At 36.3% G+C, this 25712-nt stretch overlaps 1 protein-coding gene across 1 annotated transcript in view; it reads right to left on the bottom strand.

The window, feature by feature from the left end:
• Positions 1–25712, bottom strand: part of LOC108575470 (neurexin-1a-like) — a 279829-nt gene that overhangs the window by 46022 nt on the left and 208095 nt on the right. The gene's annotated exons all lie outside the window — the stretch shown is intronic.

Here is a 25712-nt window from a genome sequence, read left to right as displayed (position 1 = left end):
CAGAAGGTAATTGCTCGAACTGGATATAGACATGGAGATATTGCTTCATTATTCTAGAAGCAAAAAAAACAAAAAATTCGAAGCTTCCAATATACCGTTAACTTCGAAATTAACGAAACACCAAACTGTTAAGTGAAACTTCTTAGTCGAATAATTAAAAGTTAACCAACTTACGGCGTAATTATATACAACTTACCGTCAAACGAAAGGCTGGCGTTCAACCTTCTCAATGCACCAGTTTGTATCGTGCATCGTAATAAGTAATCCATATTATGCCTTGGGAAAACCTGACAGCTACCAACTTTGCAATATCGATTAGCGCAACCTTTGCCACGCGATACAAACTCCGGTCTCCGTTGGGGATCAGCTTTCCCTCCAGAAGATGAAGGTTTCTGACACTTAGGTATTTACACAGCTTATGGAAAGTTAGAAGAAGAAGAAAAAATCGAAAATTATCGCAAATGGACTTTCCAAATTACACGAGAAAATTAGTTCTTCGTACAGTAAAAATACACTACACAAGTAAATTGGGAAAATATGAATATTTCAATAAATTCCAAGGTGTTCGAAAATATCATCCTAACAAAATAAGATTTCACTTTATTCGTTGGTTCCAAAATTTCACTCTCGAGCTTACTAACTGTGGCTTTTATCAGAAGTCTAATGTCAATTGTACAGTTTATTAAATACTTATAAAAAGATAATATAACACGGTAGTATTGTATTTATCGAATAAAAATAATTTGCGAATTCCATGAACAGACCTCGCAGAAGCACTTTTTATTTAGTCAAGCTATCGTACGAAAAAAGCTTCGATTCCAACATGAGCCAAACATTTTCCCCAATCTCTCGATGACAATTTGCTCGGAAAAGCTTGATAGTGCGACCAACTTTGCAATATCGATCAGGCAAGCTTCTGGATCGCGATACGAGACGTTAGGTTCTTGATAAGAGATCAGTTTCAGCTTAGGCAATAAAACTGCATATTTGCACAATTCGTGGGAGATTTTAGGGATGCTACCAGTGGTCGTAAGTTAGTTGAGTTGCTAGGAAAGCGAAACGTAAGGGACGATACGCAGTGGAAGGCAAAGTTAGGTTAGAAAGTTCTTCGAAGGGTTGCCCCTGCGGAGGATTCAGCCGGAAACCACATTCCTCAGGGTCCCCGGATGAATTGGTTACGTGGACTAAGAGGTTCATATGTGAAGAAATTAATTTTCGTTTAAAATTTGCCAGCAGGGAACCTCGGTTCTTACACCTCTTTGGGTATTCCTCGGGGTTGATGGATAGTTGGTGATCTTTCTGACTGTTGGTGTCTCAATTGCGAAATATTTCCGGTGACTGGGAAAATGTTGGAATGGTAATTCGTGGAGTTTGGTAAAGATGGATTTTAATATTATTTAAGGGAAATATGAAATATTCGCAAAAATATCGAAGGTTGTGTGTTATTTTCATAGAAGAATGACAAAAATAAAAGCAGTTTGATTTTTCTTTTTAAGTAGGTATTTTGCGTCTTGATTTTCGAAATTGCAATTATGTTGTATCGAACAAAAGAAAGATGGATTTTAATATTATTTGAGGGAAAATATGAAATATTCGCAAAAATATCGAAGGTTTCGTGTAATTTTCATGGAAGATGGATTTAGCAACAGTATTTGATTTTTCTTTTCGAATATGTATTTTGCTTCTTGATTTTCGAAATTATAATTGTGTTATTGTTATTATTGAACAAAAGAAGGACGTACTACGAAGAATGTATATGTATTTTATGAGGTATTTTTGTTAAGAGGCAATGCACTTTTCGCGACGTTCATGAGAGAAGTACACTTGTCCCAACAATGAAAACGACAATGTGGAATTTGTCTGCACTGGTGATTTCCAATTTTCCGCTTCTTTCCAACCGCAAAATAACACCAAAGCAGACGGAATTTGTTTCACGACTAACGAGCTTTGTCATTAAATTTTCACCAGCTTATTATTTTTTCAAATGAGCATTTTAAAAATTTAACGAATTAAAACGTAGTATTTAAAAAAATCTCCATGATCTTGAAGAGATTTTTCTTCTTATCAGAGTTTACAATTCAGAAACATCCAGTTCATTTTAAAAGCAGATGTAGTATCAGAAAATATGTCAAATAAAATTTATATTAACGGTGTCTTGTAAAACAATTAAATTATGTAATGGAGAAGCTTAAATAAAATTCAGACAGCAAAAGAGATAAGGTAAAGGTATCAGTAGTTGACCAGTTTTTAGAGAAACGTAAAAAATAAGGTTTTTATAAGTGATACTCTTTTGAAAAAAATGCACCTGACATGCCAAGACATGTATCGGTCAAATTTCAAAAGAATTACACGTAAATTCATTAAGGTAAGTAATACGCCTCTATATTGCTATTTTCTTAACGTTTCTGTTAAGAACAGCTGTACGGTTCAGGTAAACAAATCCATACGTTGCGAACTCTTCGTGACTGAATTATTTACTTTTTAAATTCTCACAGCGTTTTATAAGTGATAAATGCAACATTTTTGTTATTCTAGCCACAAAAAGCAATAGTTTATTGGGGGGTCAAATTCTGAATCTTGTTATTCCAATAGTTTTTAGAAGTTGACAGACGTGGTCAATTACTGACGTGAGTTATTTAAATTTCTTTACGATTTATAATGTATCCATTTTGCATTTATCTTTGTTAGAAGTAGAAAATATAGTTCTAAATTTTGTAGCATACTGCGTTTAGAGTGGTCAATTTTTATAACATAACTTTTTTTAAAAATTGGTCTTGCTACATAATCTAGCAGGCTTAAAGAGTATCTTCAGGCGTCGACTCTCGCTATTTAGTGACAGAGCAAGTGGTCACTGTTGTTCGCGTGGAGGATTTCTCTTAAATGGTCAACTACCGGCACCTTTACCTTACCACTGTACTCTCGCATATTATAAAACACGAAAGAAATAAGAAACCGTACAATCGGATTAATCCTTTTTCAACAGAAAAAATACTCTGAAACGTGATTCCGTGCTAATTACGCTTCTGGAATGAAAATTAATTTCTCCACTATGGCTGAATGACTTTTTGCGAGGTTAAAATTTAAAAGGATAATGCACAGCCCTGCCTTTAACCCTATCACGAGGCATCCTTTGTGCAGGCTTCAATGTACTTGCCTGTGCCTGCATTTGCCCAGAACTGTCGAAGTAAAGTTCCCCGAGTTGCGAAATCCCAAGTTGCTTGGTGCAAGTTGCAAGCTTTCAGCTTGATGTGGAACGTTATAGGTCGATGCATAACCGCAAGGAACTATGTCACTGCCTATAACGTGGCCTTTTGTTAAAAGTGCCCCAGCCGTGGTGAGCAAAATTTATCTTCGCCTTCTGTGGCCATCGATTTGGATATCGATGTTAGCTCGCATTCTACCGTCTCCGTATGAGAAAATTGGATCTATCCATTGGGAGGAGCACTTTGAAAACTTTCCTTGGGAAATAAGAAACCAGAACAAGATGACAACAGTTTTTCAGAGAGAAAGAGGAGAAGGTGGGAATTCGTGAGATGTGATTTTAACTGAGAATTGACAGTTACTAACAGCGTGATTTTACGAAAGAAGTTCTCCGTGGATACAGCAACACCTCGACAATAATACGGAGTGGCGAAAATTAAATGAAATCAAATAAAAAGAGAAGGATATTTTCATGGAAGGAAGTTTCACATTTGAATAAAAATTTTTAAGGTCGTATTATCATGCATGTTAGAAAAAACACGTGACCTTAAAAAAAATTACATTTATGAGAACAATTTTCTTCCATCCTATTCACCCTTTGAAACAATTTAAATTACGTATGAAAATTTTCTCGTATCACCATAGAGAAGATAATTGGGTGGCCTACTCTGTATAACACGAAAAATGTTATTTAACGTAATGTTGCATAACATTTATCTTTCTTAACTTATGTTATACAGTGTAAACACAGCAGAAGAAATAGCAAGCTCCATCTCCCAATTCCAGACCCTAACTCCTCCCTGAACTTTCAGGTTTGCTTCGTCGAACTGTACACAGCGAGTGCATCAAAAACGCAACCTTAAAAGAAAGTACCCGCGTAAAAATTGAATCACTGCAGTAATCTACCATTCTCAAAATGTTCCAATTGATATATCAACACAATTTGACATCGAGACAAAAATCATTTACCCCTCTCGCTGCGGCCGACTTCAGTACTTCAGTCGCAGAATCTTTCGTGTTGATGTTTAAAAATCTTCAGAAACGTCAAAATTAAAATTTCATATTTAAATTAAAAAATTAGGGCGGAAGTAAAATCGTCAATTTATCTTAAATTTGAAAACTAAGGTGGAAGCAAAAATCGCCAATAACGGAGCGCGAGAAAATTTTCACAGCGGCCTATAGACGCCAAACAGCGGTGAAAGGGTTAACCCGTGTTTCACACGTTCGCAACTAATACTTTCGTTCATTTTCTATACCGCGCTATCTTTTCCAATATGACAGGGAAAACACGAGTTGCGGTGTTGTAAATAATAGAGAACTTGTTTCTGCAGGTCAAAGAAACAATTCGGAAGGGATGAAAAATTGATCGTTTTTGGCGCACGAAGCAGAGGAAAAACGCGAACGTTACGGGGTTGTTAAAACGCACGGCCGTAATACAACAGAATCGCTCTAAATTCCGTGCAATTATACGAAAGCATCGAATGCAAAGGGGAAGTTCGACTTATCGTCGCATTTACAACCGAACTGTTTCCAGTCTTTTTCCGTGCCAGTGGTCGGCTGACTGGAAGGCATTGTCGGGTTCGTTGCACCGGAAACTTGGCACACCGGTAGCCGAGTAATCGCGAAATATATATTCAAAGTTATTTCGTGTTTTCTTACCCAGAGCCCCACTGTGCTGCAGCTGCACAAGAGTTACGATATTGGTGTCGTGGTTACGCGAGCCATTGCTACACCTCGAGCTCCGTAGACGAGAATTTAGAGAGAGAGCTTATTCGCAAGGTGAGAGAAAAACAAAAAATGGGGGGGGGGAATAGTGTGTGTAAGTCTTTCGATGTAACAACGCTGTATGGTATATACGCGTATGTCTGATTGTGTATCTGTGTATACGTGTCACTTTGTGTATGAGCGAGGGTGAAACGATCGTGAGACGAGCTGATCCGGTTTAATGTGAACGTCGGGCCGGAAGTCCAAAATTTCTTTGATGCTCTCGCGCTGGTCGTCGATGCACGGATAACCTTATGCACTCCTCCCATTGCTGGAAAACGATGATGACCCAGCGACGTTTTCTGCTTTATTATTCTTTATAATAGGACTACTCGCCGAGGATCTGCTCGTTATGGTGGGAAACGATTCTAATCCAATTAGTTCGTTAATTAAAGTTGCGATATTTTGATCGATTTCGAACACCGAATTGGACGAACTGGAATTTGGAATTTCTCTTCTTACCGAATTATGTTTTCGAGGGATACTTTGAATTGTGTGTTCGTTTTTCTTTTTAACATATTGGTAATTGAGGTGATAGATCAGGTTTAACCTGTTGATGACGTCATGATAATATAAAATGATAAGGAGAATAAAAGAACTAATTAGAGTGGATTTTTGGTGAAAGAAATATTACGTGTAAATCTTATTTTACTGCGTTGATTGTAACTAATTCTTTTCGCAATTTCTAATGGAGTTTCGGAATATTATAAATGGTTATTTGAAGCTAAAAAATGAGCTGAACAACTTAATTAATGTATAAAGAGAAGCTTCGAGTTTGGATCCTACTTTGATGTATCTTTCTCTCGAAAGTGTGGCGAAAAGGGAAACCAGGCAAAGGACGATTCTACATATAAAAATACACAATGAATTTAGAATAAAATTTTTTCATAGAAAATTCAGTTTTTGAGACAATTGAATTTAAAGGTTCGTAATAAATTGTTGCTTTTGCTCATACTTTTACGTTGGTAAACCGCGGTGATGTCACATGATTAATGCAAAATAATAATCTACGCAAAGGATAGTGTAAATCTGCAGCTAAAAGAATCATGCAGACCTTCATAATATAAATTTGAATTAAGGAAATCATTAATAAATGTAGTATTAGTATCGTGACACTAGCATCGCTTATTGCAACAAACATAAAACGAAGTTCATAATCCAATTTTCTGAAAAACTCAGCTTGTAAAAAAAATTTTATTCCATATTTGAAGTTTACATGTAGAATATCCTCTGTCCGCTTAATTTTTGTTTTGATTCGTGGCCAATCTCAAAAAAAAAAAAATTGGAACTTTGCACACTTCTCTGTCTTGGCAAAATCAATCCATAAATTTTTCCCTTCGATAATCACGAAGATGGAACTTCCCCTCTGGGTTCACTTTTGCAAATTACGCAAAAAATGAAAAGTACAATTTGCTAAATCTCTGAAATTCTTCTTTCCTCGCGAATTAACAAGTGTATTTCTTACGAGCCATCGGGAGAATGAAGAAACGTTGCAGATTCACATCGCAGATGACATCATCAAAGGGTTAAACCACGAAACACGCGAAAGTTACTTCGGTATCTTTTCCATTCTCTTTCCTACTTTGTCGCCGTGAACGTCTCTGTTTCAGCACAGCTTTCGAATGCAAATCGATCGTCGTCAGTGACGAGGGCAGCCGGTCATGAAGACAGGCATGATTCGTGTCGTGTTCACACGTGGAACGCGGTCCGTGTTTGTCCTGAAAGAACAATTAGACGTAGATTTTGTTGCGTCAACATGCAGGCGGTGCGATTTGTTCCGTTCCTCTTTCCTCATGCATTTCAGTGCATCGAGCTAAAGGCAATTGTCAGACGCTTGTTAGTCGCTCATTCCACGAGGCACAGAGTATGATTCGATGAAATGAGTAAATATCTCGAGACAAATCGGAAATTCACTTTTGCAACGACGCTACGTCATTCACGTTACGGTTAATTTAACGACATCAAACGAGACTCATTCGCGAGCAATTGTCAATTTTCCGGTCGGAAAATCGACGGCGTTCTCGATCGCGAAAGGCGAAACTCGTTTTGAATTTCACACTCTTGTATCAAATGCTCTACGCGACAATTTGTTAATTGTACATTTGAAAAATTCAATTGTACAACGACAGAAGATTCTACTTTTCTTCTTTTTTTTTTTTTTTGCGTTTCGCGAGAGATTCGAGTGATTTTGTTTTATTTCAAACGCGCTACAATCGCGAAGACCACGAGGATGACGTAAATGAGGTTGGTGATCGTGACGAGAAGAGTGACAGTGGTGACAATAATGAGAGGAGCGAAGATTATTGCGTGCATGTGCAGTGACCAGTGGTGTACCTATAGAGGCTAGCTTTAAGATCGTGAGCAAGAACCCCACGCGTGAACTATATTTATATGTAAATATATATACAAATCGTGACAGACTTCCTAACCATTCCACAAGAAAGCCGGCGGGGAAACGACGAAAATTCGACACGACGATTATTTAGAAAGCACCGAGATCAAATTTTCTCGAAAGTACTTTGTCATATTTGCGTTCTCGAGCGTTCAGTTAGCGTTGATTCTAAATGTCGACATTCGAGCAAGTTTAATTACACTTCCTTCAATTATCTTTCCTTTTTAATTGTAATGCTACTAATTTAGTAAAGAAAATGAAGTACTCGTAGAAGCACTGAACTGTAAAGGAAAACAAAGAATTCGTGCCTTCGTTCGTTCTATTATAAGTTTTCTTTTTAGAAAGGTTGAATTTAATTTTATCAGAAAAAATTCTTTTTAGCTATGGTGACACCGGCAAATTTGTATACGTAATTTAAATGGTATTAAAGGTTGAGCAAGATGGAAGAAAAATTTGTTTGATGGAAAAAATGGCAATTTGAGGTCACATTATTACGAAGAAAAATATATAGGTAGACATTCGTGTGAAAAAATATGGGTGGCCTTGAAAAGGGCAGAAAAAAATTTTCTTCCATCTTATTCATCCTTTGAAACCACTTAAATTACGTGTAAAAATTTTCTCGTCTCACCATAGCTAAAGAAGATAATTAGGTGGCCTGTTTTACGTGGCCCACCCTGTATATTTTGGGGAAAGTGTTGTACAAGCGGGCAGCAAGTGATTCCTTGCGCGAAAGTAAATAAAAAAATACACGATAAAATTTGTTCACTCGAGATTTGGTTTTCGGGAAAATCTGTACATTTGCACTGAAATACCTAAAATACGGTTCGTCGAACGACAATGCCTATTGTGCATGTATACAATGTTTACTCGACTTTTGCAAGTTGCTACGTTCCAGGAGGCAGAAACGCAAAATTTCATCGACAGTATTTCATAATATATCAATTAAAACGTTGTCGCAAATGTACATACGTGACAGACTTTCTCAGAAACTAAGCTCAGTTGTGAAAATCTCATTTCACACCTATCGTTCATTTTTGCTTAAGGAATCACCTTCTGCCTGCTCGTAATGTACTTTCGACCGCACCCTATATGCTCTCGATAAACGACTGCCTATTTTACGTTCCTCGTAGCGAAAGGGTTAAAAATCGAAGCTCCCGTGAAATTCAATCTCGAACTATTTCCACGCTGCACATAGCGCATTAGCATACAAATAATCCCGTTGAAACGCGGACAAAATATATTCGAACGCTAACTGTTTTCCGAAATTCCGCGAAAATCGTCTCGAGGCAAAAATTCTATTTACTCTAGTGTGCTCTCTGCATCGAAGCTACGTAGCCCAGTTCCTGCTGTTTGAACATTCAAGTCGTCGAGAAGCACGCGAGAATTGGGGGTTGGGTGTTGGTGGCCATAATCGAGAAACTGGGTAGCAGTTCTGGAAAACTGGAAACTTTTTGAACGTCGTGCCGATTTCCCCTCGTTTCGACCGCGTCGCGAGTCTCTCTCGACAAAAGAGATAAAGAAAAGAAACTGAATAGAATAGTGGAGAGAGAAACAAAGAGAGAGAGAGAGAGAGAGAGAAATAGATAAAGATAGAAAGAGAGAGTGGAGCAGGGTACGTGAGTGGTTCGTGAAGAAAAGTTGGTGCTCTGGTGATCGCTCCTCGCTAAAAAGCTAAGTTTCGCGTGAGATTTAATCAAACGTAATACACATATATATGTTTATATGATTATATATACATATATATTTATATTACAACGTAACGTAGAATAATTATACAGGTGCGTATCAAATGGCGGGGCGAATTAGCTTCAAAGAGAGCGCGCTTTACGACTGCGAGCTCTCTGTTGTTGCTTCATTCAATCATCCTTTCTTGCTTTTTCGTTATCATTATTACTGTTCCTGTACTTTTTCCAATTTTGTTTGTTTTTTTTTTTTTTCTTATTTGTTTGAAAGCTTTGGATACTGAGGCTTACCAGGTGGGACTCTGGGCTGGTGAAGGTGACCACGGCGCCGTGAAGTCGCCTTGCACTTATTGTCGCCGCAGCCTTCTTAACACCCGTTGTGTGGGTCCAATTGCGTGTGTTCGGCCCGATTTTTGACCACGACCACGAGGGCGCGCAAGAGACAGCAACATTGAGAATCGATTTTAGAAATTAGATTTTCCGAATGGTGCATTGCTTTGTTCGATTCGAACACTTCTCGGTTCTTTCTATTTCTTTTTTTTTTCCCGTTCTACTGTTCGTGATCGTCGCTATCGCTCGACGTGATTTATCCGATGGTTCAAGGACAAATAGTTCAGTTGAATAACGGGGGGGGAGTTTGGAGTTGTCGGTGATGAGGAGAGAAGCAGGGGAGTAATTGACGCGTCGAGATTGTTCATTGATTTATAGAGGAGAATCGGAGTTAAGCAAAGGAATCGCGCTCATTCGTTTATCCACGAAATGCTTAAAAATGGCGGCCTGGAAAAGAAACTTGATTAGTTGTTATTATATTGGGCTGCGTTGCTCCTTCCGATGTTTCCTGGTAAAATTACGTTAGAATTATGCTTATTTAGGTATGGAAACTTAAATCTAGGTTAATTGTTCTACGAACGAGAGAAAATGTTTTCGTTGCATCGAGGTGTCTAGAAATAGGTAAAGTTTGGGAATTTGTTTCACAGGTTTCAACTAAATACTAAATGAAAAGTTCCATTTTTTCTTCTTCAGAGGATACAAATGCAACTTTGAGAATTTTTCTTTAATTTTTGAAGAGTAAAAATGTTACTCTATGGCATCTATTACTTAAAATAGCATTTTAAATATTTTGTCAGCTCTGGCTTCCACCTGTAAAGAAACTACTGCCGGTATGTCGTGTCTTTCTCGCAACAATACGACTTTTGTAAGTACTGTTTCCGTTTATTAATTGAAAGAAGTGAGATATACTGTATTTGCTTTGACACCGACTCGTATAAAAGCTTCAATTACTCTATCGGTATTGCACACTTCGTACAAACGATGAAAAATTAGACTGTGATTAATAAAAATATTCTAAAGTAGAACACGATAGATACCTATAAATTATGCCTAATATTTTGTTTCGGCGATTCAAAGGCCTTTCTATAAAAAAAGAACCTCTTGAAGGTCTCTTGAAATATCGAGCAATTTTTTAGATAATTTTTTGTCGAGAATAATCGAGTCATTTATTACTTATTAGCAAGCACAAATAATGCGCTCAATGTTTATCTTATCAAGATTTCGTTGTTAATGAATACACAATATTAATCGAACTTTAATTGAATTTCAATTATCCTCTGTATCGATGTGCGCTGTTCAATCCTCTCTTTATTACGAACGAAACGGTGAAACTTTATAAAACTTTTTCACCGTGATCACTGTTCTCCGTTGCCAAGAAGAAAGTCGAGAAGCGTGTGTAAGAATGGTGTTTCAAATTTATCGACAAGATTATTTTTAAATCCGTGCGTGAACGTGCGTTTGATAATCGGCTGACGTTTATGCGGTTCCGCGTGGCTTACAATGTTTGACATATATACGTTTAGCCTCCCGTCACCCACAGTCTGACTCAAAAAGAGGGACAATTATCGGTTTCGCAACAAGCACAATTGCGATTCGTAACAATAGATAGAAAATGCAAAAAGGTTGTGTAGCTGAATATTAACATATTTTCCATTTGTAAATGAAATACTGTTTAATTATTGCTGGAACCCTCGAACTATATCGCGGCCCCGACTATACTTCATCCACTGCTTCCTTCCAATGATTACCATCGATGTTGTTTACTCGTCCAGGTGCGTATTATTTCCCGCGGTAATTCGGTTTTCGACGTGTATAATCCGACCGAGCATGCGAGCATTTTAACGCATCGCGCGTCCTTTGATTTATCGGAACGCGGTTCGATGATTGACGAACATTCATCTTCGTTCGCGGTGCACCGTCCTGATTTATGCTCCAGTTCTCCGTTTCCCGACAAACACTTTCAAATTAGTTGGGACGTGACTCTTCAACGTACGATTCCGATGTGATAACGGGCACACTGTACGGTTGTTGTCAGACAGACGCAAGTCATGTGTAATGTTCTGCGTCGTTTCGTAGGTAAAATCATGTAAAGGGTGATTTAAGCGAAATATGGAACGACTGCGAAATGTACGGTGCTTATTAGGAGATAGATACAAGATGACCTTAATTTTCTTACGAGAAAAGAAATATATACCGGGTGACCCGGTTTTTTCTGATCAAACTTTGTCGGTATATTCTATGGGTATAAGTGAGGGAAAAAGGTTATATGAACATAGATTGCTTGAAGCTTTATTAAAAAGTTATAACAAGAATACGGAATACGAAGGGAATTGAAAAATATTAAAGAAACATGAATATTAACTTGACTTCGGTATTTCTACCATTACTACACCTACGGAAAAATTATTTAGACCACCTAATGCCCCCTCTTATACCGAACAACTTTTGCAAGAACATTCTTTTTTTTTTAATTTCAACCTCTTGTGAGACATTCCACCGTTCTCGTTTAAATGTAACACCCTGTATGTACTCCATTTTAATGATCATTTTAATACGCATCACTGACTTTGTTCCAACATCATTCACAACTCTTAAAAAATTAAAGATGACCTTGAAATGTGAAAAAAATCGAATTTGAACCAATTTTCGCTGCATCTTAACCCAATTTTCAGCAAATATTACTTTTAAGCAAGTACTGGCTACGTAGTTTCTTACAATCAGCATAAATACTTCCAGTTATGTTTTCAACGACAATTTTATCCAAGGTAAAGCGACTGTTCCGGATTTATAATGCACTATTTCCATACAGAATATGCACCAAAGATCGATTAAATACAGAACGTATCATCTATCACAGTTCGCTAATTGAATTCACCGAATCGGTAAATACTTTGCATTGTTACGCTACAACCGGTCGACCGTGAAATGAACTATCACCAAACACTGCTTAATCATCTAAAGTCTCGCGTCAGTTTTTTATCAACGCAAATTTCCATTACGCCGATAAGAAACTCAACCGTCCAATTAAACCATTTCCAATCTATTCCAAATGCAATCGCTGATCATTGAAAAAAAAAACCACCGTCGTAAATAAAAACAGCGTTTCAACGTAACACGCGAAATTTTGATCTCCGTGTAATAACAGAACGGAGAATCTTCGCAAATACGGCAATACTTTACGGTCGTTAAACATTTTATCGTCAATTAGCGTGATAAATCAAAAGGCGGAATTTCCCGGTTGAATCGATTAATTAACATCGCCGCGTTACGTCTTTATTATCAGATCGGCTCGGAGGGAAGGGGAAAGGCGGGAAAATCAATTTGCCCGTTTCGTTCTGGTTAAATGATAAACGACAATGTTCGACGTACGATAAAAACGGCCACGAATCCGCGTGTTATTACCGCGATTCGTATTGTCCAGATATACACCTCGCAAAAACTACACACATTATCGATTAATAAAATACGAACGATTGCTCTGTGTACGGATTCGCACGATAATGCCGTACACACTCGACTTTTCTCCCCCTTGTCTCGCGTGCACCCTTTCTTTGCCCCATGGGCGGCCGCCTATTTGTTTCATCGCGTTCTCCTTTCGTTTATTTCTTTTTTTTTTATTACGCGCGCTGCTTTTTCCTCGTGTCCCTCCGTTTTTCTATTTCGCGGTACCCTGTTTTACCTTTTGCCGGTTCGAGCGACCCGTGTGTACTTTTATTCGCGATTCACTTTTGATTTGTTGGTGTTTTAACGGGGTAGTTTTTTCCGAGGAATTTTCAATTTTCGCGGGAAGTATTTAGATATAGGTGGAGAGGGGGGAATAGATTGGAGGGGAGGTAAGAGGAGGGAAGATTGGGTCGGAAAGGTGAAAAGGAAGAGGGAGGGAGTGCGACTGGTGGAATTAGAAGTAGACGGAAAACAGTGGGTGCGTAGATAAGAAGGATGGTGATAAGAGAAATAAGTTACGTTCATTGATATAATAACATATGGAAATGATACCATTAATCCCCTATTAAATATAATTATAAGTATTATTGAATAAAGTGAAACTCAAATAATGCTATTATAAATTGTCAATTTTACATATTTTTATCTACGTTTTACTTTCTCAGAGATAAATTGCCCTTCAAAGCTCCAAGTGGTCAAATCATAAAATATGGATTGTTCCATTTGACCAGATAAGTACTTCGACAATTTTCTCCGAACACTCTCATTTTCAATTTGCACAACTATTTTCAATGGTGTAATTAGGAAAACATTCAGCAATAACTGCTGAACTATTTTCATTGCTGGTGACTGAAGAAATATTCAGCAATAGCTGTTGAACTATTTCCACTGCTGATGATTGAGAAAACGCTCAGGAATAAACTACTGAACTATTTTTATTGCCGATGATTAAGAAAACATTCAGCAATGACTAGTGAACTGATTGCAAGATACACGATTACGTTGCCATTGAGTAACAGGTCTCTCGAAAAGAGTAGGCGAAAAACACACTTTTGCTCCCTCGAAAATTCTGGAGAAGAGACCTCTCACGATCGTTTACCCAGCGAATCGAGCTAATTCCGCATTCGTTTGAAATCACTGCAGCCATTTGCACCTTTCGTTTACATCCGAATTCTCCGAAACGACTTTACCGCTTGCGAGAAAAAGAAAAAAAAAATGCGAGGAAGAAATAGAGCTGTGTAACGAATCGTTGTCGGTACTATAGTCCTTCTTCGGCAATAAGCTCCCACTGCCAATGAATTAGCGTCATCAAGATAGTAAAGTCTCTTTAGAGTGAATTCAGCTAGCAATTCAGCAAGCTACACTGTCGAGCACGTCCCCGGCGAATAAATCCCCGGAGATCCTTCCGTAGGATAACTTTCACTCCGTCCTTTATAAGATTTTATAGGATACTTTTCTAAGATAAGTTTAACGGAGCAAGTCGAGGAAACGATACGCCCCTTACGTTTTATAAACGAGACACAGGATGTATAACGTTAAAAATTAAAGGATACGCAGCGGTGAGACAATAGCGATGAGCAGACGGATTAACGAAGTAACAGCGTCAACCCTTAATTGTTAATCTTCTCGTTAAGCGGGATTTACTGCTGTTGAAACAATTATTCTCCCATTTCTGGTCGCTTATTGTTAAGTATTTTTATTTACAGTTTTATTGTCTCGAGTATATTCATAGAAAATGAATTTACTATTAAATTACTGTATGCGAAAAAATTGCGCAGGTTAGTGATTAAGGGTTAATGACGATTTCAACGAGATATGCGTATTTTTAGACTGAATCTACTGTTACTCAAACAATTATTTCTCTATTTTTATTGGTTTATCGTCGAGTATTTTTATTTACATATTTATTATCTCAAATAGGTCTATTCGTAGAAAATAGTCGCAAGATGCAAAAATATGTGAAAGAATTGCGTAGGTCAGTGATTAAGGGTTAATTATCATTTCAACGAGATGCGCGTATTTCTTGAACGAAACCTTCTCTCTAGACTAGACTTACCGTTATTAAAACAATTATTCTTCGATTTTCATTGGTTCACCGTTATCAATTTTTATTTACAGTTTTATTATCTTAAGTATATTAATAATCGAGAGACACAGAAATATATTTTTGTTATTAACCACATGCTGGTAAAGAATTAACAGAAAACAAAAATTCAGTATACATAAAAATTGCGTAGGTTAGTGATGAAGTATTGATAATAATTTCAATGAGATACGTACACTTTCTGAATGAAAAATCGAACTGTGTGCATTGGCGAGGTAGTAATGACGAAAAAATGGAAATTGAAGCATTGACGTCAAAAATATCAAATTTTTATCCTAGCACAGTGTGCAAAAGTTAATTGAAGATTGAAGCACCGGTATTAATTAAACAGCAATAGCAGGAGGTGCAGATTTTTCGAAAAAGAATCGCGAATAATTCGTAGAATTTAATATAAAAGTTAATTAAAAACGAAACTCGCCGTATTAGGTCGAGAGTAGAAGAAATAAGCAAATTCGTTTGAAACAATTCCACCAATTTCTTTTTCGAAATTCTGAGAAGGTCGTATTAACGAGGAGAAAGAACGAAGTTTGGAATACTGAGACAGATACTTCTGAGAATCTTACATGCGTCGTGTCTTTGCATCTGCTTAGGGTATTAAAGGGTATGTCATAAATATGAGAGTCCACGCATGAAACTTGAACGCTTGCGAAACTTCACTCTGGCAACTGTTTGTCTTCCTTACTTAGAACATCGTTAATCAACCAGGAACTCTTACAGTAAGCTTGATTATTAAGCGAAAAGAATTACAACAACCTCTACGTTCTATATTTACTTCAATTTCCATTCTTTCCGATACGATTACTTCTTAAACTCGGGCTTCTATGTACGTTGAATTACAATTTCTTTTCAGGTAGAATGTTGCATTGCTATTTCGTTGTAAAACGGATTTAGGAGGTTCAGCGAAAAATTCAGTTGGACATTTTCTTTCACAATTATTTCATTCCAGTTAAAGTCTCTCTACATTTTCAAGCTTCCGTATTTCCACGCGTTCGAACTGAAAAACGTGTGTTGAAATTCCAATTCGATTTTCCAACGTTACAACGGAATTTATCAAATTTTTCAATCTTCTTCAAACCGTCTCCCCGAATCACGCGACGATTCCGTATCTTCTTTTTTCAAACTGCACCGCGGTTCGATAAAAATTTCAGTTAATCATTGAAATTGCACGAAATTATCTCCGTTCCGGCAATTTCACGCGATAAGATCTAACCCCGGGGAAGATAAACGATTACGACGTTATCGCACTCGGGGAATTTAACATCTCAAAGGGAGAAATGAATTCGCAGAGATCGGTTCCCGTACGATCTACACTGTCGAATTATTAAACGTGGTTCGAACGACGTATGCAGTACTCGTTTTGTCGAATCTAGGAGACGAGACGCCGACGAATTCCAGGCGACATTTTTCCACCGCGGAGATTTTAAAATTATTTCGACGCGACACTTTTCACGAACGTTTCCGAGACGTCACGTAAGCCTCACACGTTGGGACAACTCGAGGTTCCCGTGATTTCGTGACTGATTGTGTCGGGTGCTATGGGAAACGCGTGCACAGAAATATGAATAGAAATATGCGCGGCGCATGCATCGACCTCGCCCCTTCCGCGAGAATTCCAATTATAGCTGTCACGGAATTATATTTAAAGAAGTGTATCACCGGTGAAAAGTAAATGTGATTAAATAAGTCCCGTTGTTTCGTTGCCTTTTTTTACTAGAGTCTCTCGTGCAAATAAATCGATCTGTTGCGAATTGGGTCTCGAGAAAAGATTTGGGGAGTTGAAATGGTAAACGACATAAGGTCGGTGGAACAAGTATGTATGGTAAAGTATAATCATAAATTAAAGTATCAACTGGTAGAATAGTGTCTGTTTTGTCAACGACAGAGACTGAAACTGCTGAAATTGACAATATTGATGAAATGTTTTTCCAGAGAAAATGGCGTGTTCTCAATCTAGAGATTGAGTTTATAACACGGTCGCTTAGTCGAGCTATTTTTGAGAAATTTAATTATAACGCTTTATGATATGTTACAGTTAATCGTTAGGGCCAGAAGCAAGGTTTTAGAAGTTGCTTTATGGACGCAGAAGTACAAATTTCTGAAGCCTTGCGTCTGCTTTCTCAATATACGCCGTTCAAAATGAGAGTAACCTCGCTCTCGGACCGATTCTCGTCCGTTCTGCGCATAGACAGAGAGCGTAGCAGAGGGTGGGACGGAGAAAAACGTAGGCGGTTAAGTGGGGGTTTGGACGTTCTAGTGGTTCTAGCCCTGCCTTAGGCACGCCCCATGCGCGAAGCGAGGTTACTCTTATTTTGAACAGAGCGATCTAGGTCTGTTCACTCTTGGGACTGGTTTGAGCGGCTCAACGATTCTTCAACCATGTCACCGCCTATTTTCTAATTCATAATACAGGGTGTCCCAGGTTTTAACTGCCAAACGTTCTCAGTATATTCTATGGGTCGAAATAAGAAACAAATGTTATCCAAACATACGTCTTTTAAAGCTGTATTAAAAAGTTACAAGACTCACAGTTACTGCGATGTTATATCTATGGGTCGAAATAAGAAACAAATGTTATCCAAACATACGTCTTTTAAAGCTGTATTAAAAAATTACAAGACTCACAGTTACTGCGATGTTACACAGAGACACTACTATGATGTTTTCGGATTAACATTAGTTAATTGCATAAGTAATTATATTATATCAACAAACACACACACACAACCACCTCAGACCATATTAATTCAGCTCGCGAGAGATGCGTGCAAACTAATTTGGTGAATTTATGGACCATTATTATATTAGGTCAATTTTCAAGAACTTTTGCTTCAGGATTGTTCCATTTAGAATCCACTGCACAGTAACGTGTTACGAGTACAAAACAACTGCTTACGCGTCTGTCATGTGACACAGAGTAAACAACTGTAAACATATGTCAACAAACTGAGCAGTGCCACATTGCCCGAATATCGAAGTAAATATTTAAGTACAGATAATTCTCACTTTACGAATTTTTATCTTTACAAATTTTTCCTGTCGGAATTTTCATTTCAAATTGTACGCAGTGAACAATCCTCCCGCTTTATAAATCGCCAGGAATCAATTAATTCCTAAATTCGGGAACTATTTTCATTTTTTCACCTACAAATCCCTAACTCAGCTTAAAAGCTTCGCTGTTCTGAATCGAAGTACAACGTATCACGGGCAGAAGAAGCACAAACTGCTCGTAAAAATGAAGAATAAAAGGGAATCTCACGCCGACATCCATCGCATGTAAATACATCAAATGTTTCGCTGTATGTATCGTACGTACATACGTCACGAGGTCGAGCTGCGAACCCGTTCTTTACGTAACAGCTGCAGTTTGATAATGAATGTAAAATACAGGTATTGCAGAGCTTGTAAAACGCTCGCTAGACTTTGAACTTGTACAACGAAGGACTTCGCGTGAGAAAGATATTGAGGCGACGATGACTGGAGATAACCTGTCGCTGGACGATGTGATTGACGTTCTTATTGTCGTCTGAAGGAAACACGAATCGCTACTTCTTTAAAGAACGACGGGAGGAATTGTGCGAGGATTGTGTTGAGGAAATTCAACCTTTAAATGCGTCGTGTTTTGTCATTTGGCGACATTTCACATCGTGAAAAGTACCGTTGCAAACGCAAAGTCTATTATAAACAAGTATTGTACATATTTTAAATAACTTTACTTTATTTTGTATTTATAACTTTACTTTAAACAAGAAGAAGATTTACTTTTAATAAAATACTTTAAATAAGAAGATATTATAAGAAGCCCTGTCACAAGTCGAAAGCCTGAAATTTTTGAGGAGAGCGAAAAGAACATTTCTGTCTGAAAAATGATTTAATTACAACTAATTAAAATGTAAATACACAGTTAATTAAAATCTGCTCATTGGAAGAATTACAGTTCGACTTTGAATATTTCTTATGATAGTAAATCTATGAATTAGAAAATACTCCAGCTGATAAAATGAAAATTGAAATTGAATAAAATAAAAATTTGTTATTTCTGATAAAAATGAACAAAAGGTTTATAAAAAGGTACACAAAAAACAATCCTGCACTCCTAAACAACATTATCTTGCCAGTCAATTTATGTTTAGTTTCCACACAGACACTGAAAATACAAATTCACTTAACGCGAAGTATCCAAAAACCACAACGATAAACTTTAAGTTTATTAGCATCGTACACGTTTTCGCACAGTGTGCTTTACAGCTTTAACAGCTGTCAGCCGTCTATTCGCTGCAATTTCAGCCGGAGATCATGAACGAAGATGAAGGTTGCACGCCACAGAAACGAGTATAGCCGTTATTCAACGAGGTTAACCCTTAACAGTCGCGCATTACGTTCCTTTTCCCCCCGTTGCGTTTCTGTCCCTTTCCGGGATGCTGGCGTCCGGTCAAGAAGAAATCTCGGCCAGTCGAAAAATATACAGCCACGGTTAAATAAAATATATTCGACGAGGTATGAACGGTATCTTCAGGATGAATCTTGCAGACACGAGACGACAGGCTCGTTGCATACTAAATGGAACACCGTGTCCGAGAACAATAGTGAAACAATGGCGTCGTTTGCAGCGTCGTTTGCCAACCGCATACGAGTTCTTCTTTGCTCTCCTTTTTAAGCATCTTTCTACTCTCGGGCAATGCATCTTCTCGTTCTGTAATGGAATTAAAAAGTCCTCCTCCGCTTGTATTATTTCGTTGTAGATTTTAACACGTTCGAACGTTGAGCGATTCGTGATGAATAACGTTGAATTTTCGTGGTTCATTTGTTGCAACATAGGGCTGCCACAGAGAGTTCGTGAAACCGATAATTTGACAAGTCAAATGAAACTTATTTGCTAACGTGAAATTGATTTGTAATAACAACGATTCGAATGTAAAGTTCAAAGTTTGCAAATTACGCAAAGTACGCAATATACACGGTTTACAGGTTGAAGTTCAAAGTGAGTTCTACATCCACGTGGGATAGCCGCCTACGGTAAAGTACAAGTCTATGGTTCGTCCAATAGCCGACTAACGTTCTTAAGTTCGAAACCTTTAATAAACTCGGAACTTTTTGCTGAATGTTTGTACAGGGTGTCATTTAACTAGTGGTGCAAACGAGAAGGTAGTGATTGCATATGGAAAACTGAATCGAAAATGTAGAATAACATTTTTTCGTACGAGTCTTCGTTCCCGAGAAAATTGATTAATTCTAGACGCTGCTATAGCCTGTCACGTGATTTTCTTCTCCGCCATTTTTCTCTTACACTCGTACCGTTTGGCTGTTTAGCAGTCGTCGAATAGAATTGTTCCATTTCGCGTTTAAACTATACGTCGATCGTGTTGCAGCACATATACATAGAGCGCAAGAAAAGGTATAGCGACACTTACAACGAATCATCCAGTGACGAAAATTTCAATTCCTCTAATCTTCACTCTGTATTTTTGAAAACGGTATCAATATATTAGTTAGGTTCCCCCGATGAAAATGAGTTCATACACGATATAACACGGACTGGGTATACCGGTAATCAAATTTAAATCACCCTTAAAAATCCAAGGGTATTTACATTGATTACTGGTAAAACTGATCCGATTTATATCGTGTTTAGATTCATTTTCATCGGGAGAATCTCACCACTTTATTGGTACTATTTTCATAAAGATAAGATGAAAATTAGCAAAAATTATTTGACTCTCTCTTTTACCAATAGAAAATAAGTTTCTGTACCTTTGTTAATGTTGTGAATTTTGTCGTAAAACTTTGCACTCGTACCATCGTAGATAGAGAAGATAATTAAGTGACCTGTTTTACCCTGTTTACCTATTTTGACCTGAAGGTTCTGAGATGTGAATAGAGTGGTCGGGGGCTACTAGCTAGTCTATGTCCACCCTGTACACACTCAGCCTTCTTGTAACACTTGTATACATTAGAATCAATTAGAATTTCTATTACTAATTATTAAACAAATTTTAACAATTACCGGCACTCGCTAGGCACGTAATATCAGACTTTAAATACTCGACTTCGAACTTCGGTTTAGTCATAATTCTATTAATGTTATAATAACGTATAATTTATTAATTTTCACAATTTTATTATTAATTTATACTTCCAAAAATTTGTTAAAACATTACATATTATTATTTATACATTTTTGCAAGTTTCTTTGACAAATAAGTACGTTTCAACGATCTTATTACTTTCTCGTTGTGAAATCAAGTTCGGAGGATTAAAAATCAGGTTGACCCTTGGTCGTAAATTTAAAATAGCCATAGTGAAGGTGAAATTATTATTTTAAATAAATGTTTCTATACGAATTAAGAATCTATTCAACGTTTGTTTGTTGCAATACCGTGAAATAAATTGTATTATATATTTTCTCAGTTTAGACTGAATTTAAAGTTCGTAAGGATTAGAAATCAGGTTGACCTGTGGTCGTAGATTAAAAATAGCCATAGTGAAGGTAAAATTATTACGTTAAATAATTGTTTTTATACGAATTAAATATTGATTCAACGTTTATTTGTTGCAATACCGTGAAATAAATTGTATTATATATTTTTTCTGTTTACACTAAATTTAAAGTTCTGTTTACATGTTATAACAATTAGAATGTAGACGTTTTGCCGTTTCACGGTTTTTCCTCTGTTAATTATGTGTTTATAAATCATTTCAAACTAAAGCAGCACCATGCCCACCCTTAATTAAACCGTCTCAGTAGTTTACCGTAATTAATAATCTATTTTCGGAATTTATACGAGAATTTTTGAATTTTAGTAAATACTAGAGTCAGTGCATCGCGTATTGAAATAATAGCTTATACAGATAATCTTTTGAAATTACTCTTAATTAGGGAAAATCTTGAATCTTGTATGGAAGATGAAGATTTTCAGGAAATATTTATTTTTCAACAATGAATTTTTGTTTTATCGATTAATAACGTACGAAATGATTTTTGGAAAATTTTCTTCGTTTGAACGTTCGTTTAAGGTTCGACTATGATTATCAAATCTCTCGAAACACCGTAGAATGTTCAATTTTAAAAGTAACTTCTTCAATTTTTGGATAATCTGGGTAACGTGTTAGTGTTGACGATACACTTTCGAGTATAGACGTTAAAGTTCATAGAGTGGTCGGGGGCTACTAGGTAGCCTATGTCCACCCTGTACACACTCAGCCTTCTTGTAACACTTGTATACATTAGAATCAATTAGAATTTCAATACAATAGACTGAATAACAATTCATTTTAACTAATACCTATTAGAAATTTTCCTTATAAAACAAATATAAATCATTTTACCGGTGCTTGCTAAACATTTAATATCAGACTTAAAATATTCTCCTTTCGGTTCTTTTAAATACAATCAAATAATTTCTTCAATTATCGATACTGACTTGGAATACTCCGCTTCGAATAAAATATTTCGAAATTATTTTGAAGGTTTAGGGAAATAAACATTTGAATTTTAGTCATCGTTGTTCTTCAGACTTGTCGAATAGGATATTGAAATGATTTTGAGAGGTTGCTTTTTCGTTACAGCATAACAATCAATATGTACTGCATAACAATCTCCCAGCAATTGAAATTAATTTGAAATTTTTCGTTCAGTATTTTTCATATATTTTCTCTGATATTGAATTTATTTTATGACTTGCTATTTTGTTTACTAATAATTTACCGTTAGTTGATTTATTATTGTATATTGTGAGCTGATTTGAAACGAGTGCACTACACTCCTGCACTATGCCCACCCTACATTAAACCGTCTCAGTAGTTTACCGTAATTAATAATCTATTTTCGTAATTTATACCAGAATTTTTGAAACAATCAATATTTACTTTTCTTCCAGCAACTGAAATTAATTTGAAATTTTTCATATATTTTCTCTGATATTGAATTTATTTTATGACTTGCTATTTTGTTTACTAATAATTTACCGTTAGTTGATTTATTATTGTATATTGTGAGCTGATTTGAAACGAGTGCACTACACTCCTGCACTATGCCAACCCTACATTAAACCGTCTCAGTAGTTTACCGTAATTAATAATCTATTTTCGTAATTTATACGAGAATTTTTGAATTTTAGTAAATACTAGAGTCAGTGTCCACCCTGTACACACTCAGCCTTCTTGTAACACTTGTATACATTAGAATCAATTAGAATTTCAATACAATAGACTGAATAACAATTCATTTTAACTAATACCTATTAGAAATTTTCCTTTTAAAACAAATATAAATCATTTTACCAATTACTGGTACTTGCTAGACATTTAATATCAGACTTTAAATATTCTCCTTTCGGTTCTTTTAAATACAATCAAATAATTTCTTCAATTAGCGATACTGACTTGGAATACTCCGATTCGAATAAAGTATTTCGAAATTATTTTGAAGGTTTAGGGAAATAAACATTTGAATTTTAGTCATCGTTCTTCTTCAGACTTGTCGAATAGGATATTGAAATAAAAATCTCCCGCGAAAATCTCCCGCGAAAATTTCCCGCCTGACCTAACCGACGATTTTGCTAATGACTTTGGGGAGAGGGTACCGCAGGTATATAAGGACCCGCCGATGTCCCGCGAAATCATTTACCCTTTATACTGGGCCCTAGACACTTCGCGGCGTATTTTGACCTGAAGGTTCTGAGATGTGAATAGAGTGGTCGGGGGCTACTAGCTAGTCTATGTCCACCCTGTACACACTCAGCCTTCTTGTAACACTTGTATACATTAGAATCAATTAGAATTTCTATTACTAATTATTAAACAAATTTTAACAATTACCGGCACTCGCTAGGCACGTAATATCAGACTTTAAATACTCGACTTCGAACTTCGGTTTAGTCATAATTCTATTAATGTTATAATAACGTATAATTTATTAATTTTCACAATTTTATTATTAATTTATACTTCCAAAAATTTGTTAAAACATTACATATTATTATTTATACATTTTTGCAAGTTTCTTTGACAAATAAGTACGTTTCAACGATCTTATTACTTTCTCGTTGTGAAATCAAGTTCGGAGGATTAAAAATCAGGTTGACCCTTGGTCGTAAATTTAAAATAGCCATAGTGAAGGTGAAATTATTATTTTAAATAAATGTTTCTATACGAATTAAGAATCTATTCAACGTTTGTTTGTTGCAATACCGTGAAATAAATTGTATTATATATTTTCTCAGTTTAGACTGAATTTAAAGTTCGTAAGGATTAGAAATCAGGTTGACCTGTGGTCGTAGATTAAAAATAGCCATAGTGAAGGTAAAATTATTACGTTAAATAATTGTTTTTATACGAATTAAATATTGATTCAACGTTTATTTGTTGCAATACCGTGAAATAAATTGTATTATATATTTTTTCTGTTTACACTAAATTTAAAGTTCTGTTTACATGTTATAACAATTAGAATGTAGACGTTTTGCCGTTTCACGGTTTTTCCTCTGTTAATTATGTGTTTATAAATCATTTCAAACTAAAGCAGCACCATGCCCACCCTTAATTAAACCGTCTCAGTAGTTTACCGTAATTAATAATCTATTTTCGGAATTTATACGAGAATTTTTGAATTTTAGTAAATACTAGAGTCAGTGCATCGCGTATTGAAATAATAGCTTCATTCCTAGTTCGTTTATTATTGAATATTTTTACGCGTTTAACTTATGCTTCTCCCCAATTCTCGTCGCGTATTTTATTCAAATTTTCTTATATTCTAGAATCGAAAAAGATACGAATTCGCGTTTTTTCTTTTGATTCTTTCAATTTTTCAATTGCATTACGCATTGTTGCAATAATTTCTATCGTTACATTTAATTCTAATTGTTTAGCAGCTTTTCTGCTGCTATCGACCCTACATTTTTTTTTTTTTTACGTGGATCACGTAGTAATTATTTACGTAGGACCAAGTGAGATACTGTCACTTGTAGAATCCAAACTTACTGACTCTTGTAGAGAATTTGCTGTACTTCTTTCGAGAAAATGATTTTCGGTTTAAAACCAGCAGACAATTGGTGTTAATTCTGAATTAACGCATTTAACCACTTGCGCGACAAGTATTTACAATATATTTGATCTACAAGCGCTAGTTGTGTAAATTTTTCAATTAATTGCAAAATAGCAAAGGATCACGGTTAAAACATTCCACTCCAATTTTCCTTATTCTGTTTGGGCAAATTTTAAAAGCGATTTTCAAAGAAAGCGTCGGTCAGTCGTTTGCCACTCGTCGACTCTCCCTTCTGTCTTGCAAAGCTGACAATCAGGATTCCTCATAAGACTCAAACGTGTCCGTGCTTCTTTTAATTAAGGCCACTGGCTTCTTTGTTCCTCCGCGCGGCTCCCTTAATTAACTCGCGCGTCTTCTCTTCGAGACGGTGGCTTAATTACATGGAATAAAACTGTAAAATATAATTCGTCGTCAAATTTATTTACATTACACGTGGCTATTTTAGTCGCTTCTTCTCAGACCAGTTGACATTTTACCAATTAACGCGTTCAAATTTTTTCCAATTTTTGTATTATACGAAAGTGGTGATTAATATAGTAATTTTATCAAGTCTATTTTAATTCTATTGGTTATTCTTGATATTTACGTATTAAAATACTATCTTTATTAATGCGTCGAGGAGGTTTCCGATTTGTAATTGACTTTACTGCACTACTATTTGCTAAGAATAGTGAAAATAATTTCACCTAAGTGTCTGGATGCATTCGTTGAATTATTTTACTACAAATTTATTCGAAACGTGTGAAAATTCTCGAG

Source organism: Habropoda laboriosa, unplaced genomic scaffold, assembly GCF_001263275.1.
Source record: "Habropoda laboriosa isolate 0110345459 unplaced genomic scaffold, ASM126327v1 scaffold276, whole genome shotgun sequence".
NCBI classification, from domain to species: Eukaryota; Metazoa; Arthropoda; class Insecta; order Hymenoptera; family Apidae; genus Habropoda; species Habropoda laboriosa.
This window is presented reverse-complemented; position numbering and strand designations above follow the sequence as displayed.